Source organism: Zingiber officinale, chromosome 6B (genome assembly GCF_018446385.1).
Source record: "Zingiber officinale cultivar Zhangliang chromosome 6B, Zo_v1.1, whole genome shotgun sequence".
Taxonomy (NCBI): domain Eukaryota; kingdom Viridiplantae; phylum Streptophyta; class Magnoliopsida; order Zingiberales; family Zingiberaceae; genus Zingiber; species Zingiber officinale.
In genome coordinates, this window is record NC_055996.1 from 63,051,416 (window position 1) to 63,053,483 (window position 2,068).

Sequence of the window (2,068 nt, forward strand, 5' to 3'; positions counted from 1 at the left end):
TCCAGGCAGCTAGAGTTGTTCCTCCAAAAGGGGTGACTGTTGCAAAGTTGAAGGTTGCAATCAATGGTTTTGGGAGAATAGGTCGAAACTTCCTCCGCTGTTGGCACGGCTGGAAGGACTCACCGCTGGAGGTCATCGTCGTCAACGACAGTGGCGGTGTCAAGAATGTATGGCACATCTGATGTTTAAGCCTTTCCTAGGAAACAAAATAATGTTAGAACAAGTTATTCTGTAACAGGCATCTCACCTAAACTGTAAAAACACATAAACTTCATCAATTTCAACTCTGGAGTACTTGAGATTTGTACACTGTAAAAACACATAAATAATATCTAACAAATATATATATGCAAATGTTGCTATTGCAGCAGAAATAGGATCCCTGACCCCCAAAATAGTCCAGACTAGTGAATTGTCTGAACCAGCAGGAATGATGCCAATTGGAATAGAAAGTGCTTCCTTCTGGTTATCTCTGCTCAGAAGACCATTAAGTACCTGCATGATCATGTAAACTAATTATCAAATTTCAAATAGCTAATGTTTGGTCTATAGAATTATATAACATCACAGGAAAGGTGAACTATCAGGCAGATGACAAACAGACTAAGAAAAAGAACCATAGGAAGCCAGTAGGTTATTGGCATCATTGAGAGTTGGTGTCAAAGTTCATATAGAGTTCATAATTGATCTAATACCAAAAAAAGTTGAGACGTAAAGGAGACCTATTAATATAGATCATACAGTCACAAAATAATTGCAACATCATTGATCAGCTTCAAAATGCTCATAGGAAGATGCTAAAATGTATGTTCATCTCCTATCCTATAATATTCGAAATCTACAGCAGAAAAATTAATAAAGATATATCAATGCACCAGATATTTATTTGTCAATTTTCACAACCCAATGTATTGCCTTTAGCAATGTTGTAATTCCATGGTTTCTATCAAAGTTCTGGCAGGGTAGACAAGTATAAAAAATATTAATTTTCAGCAAATCATGTTGTGCTTACTGTATAGATTATAAAAATAAAATATGTACAGAAAGTGAATAAAAGAATCACTGTAAGAGACATACCACCTAAACTAACTTATAAAGGAAGAGAGCAAATAAAATTTTACAAAGAGTAAGGGAGATGCAATAATTCTACAAATGAGATAAAAGCATTAGCACAAAGTTGATAAGATTCCAGGAAGACATATAGTTAGTTCTCCATAGTAGTTGTCCATTCAAATTGGTCAATTTAGTGACAAACTCATAAGATGGTGATCACTAAAAAGAAATAATCAATCAGGTTAAAGGAAATATATGTACAATTGCCAGTCTTTTTAACTAATAATCAGAAAGATACAACTTAACTTATCCTAGCTTGACATTTGAATTACTAAATTTTGATTCATTGTAACAGATCATTGGCAAAAGAAGGCAGATTCAACAAGAGGTTGGCAACTTCAAACAATAGAGTAATGAGGAGCTGGAGATGAAAAAGTGGTAGAATGAAGTGGAAGAAGATGGCCAACATTTTGCAAAACTTTTTTGGCCTTTGGCACTAGTTATTATGCACACATATCAAGGAATTTCTATTATTGCATCTAATGATTTTATTAATCAACTTTAACTTACCCAAACAAATACAATGCACAAAACAAGATGAGTAAATAGCGGAAAGCAAAATCAATGTACCTCATTCACAATGCCATCTCCTCCAACACATACTATTCCTGAGACATTTTCAGCAGTAAGACAGTAAGCTTTTCATTTTTAAGTGTAAATCAAAGCCAAACAACCTATGCTAGCATACCATCAGGGTAGGTGCTGATTTCTATAGTGGAAACAAGTTCTCTTGCATGACCAGCATATTCTATTTTAACCATCGAAGCCTGCAAGCTATCAATAAGTTTCTCAGTGAATAAACAAGCCTAAACATTCATAATAGCATAGACATAAAAGATACTTGATAGTTCAAGGAATACATAAAACCAACTTAGCAACAGGAAATAACTAACTCCTCAATCTAGCAAACAAAAATGATAAAATCAACTCAGGGTAGTGTTTGAGGAAATTCATC

General features: G+C 34.3%; 1 long non-coding RNA gene across 1 annotated transcript; it reads right to left on the minus strand.

Annotated features, from left to right (window-relative positions):
- Positions 1-361: 361 nt before the first annotated feature.
- LOC121990226 lies at positions 362-1,838 on the minus strand. The gene is made up of 3 exons (XR_006114515.1): positions 1,802-1,838; positions 1,684-1,721; positions 362-495 (listed from the first exon to the last, which is right to left on the minus strand). It is a non-coding gene; the product is annotated as an uncharacterized LOC121990226 (long non-coding RNA).
- Between the last annotated feature and the right edge of the window lie 230 nt (positions 1,839-2,068).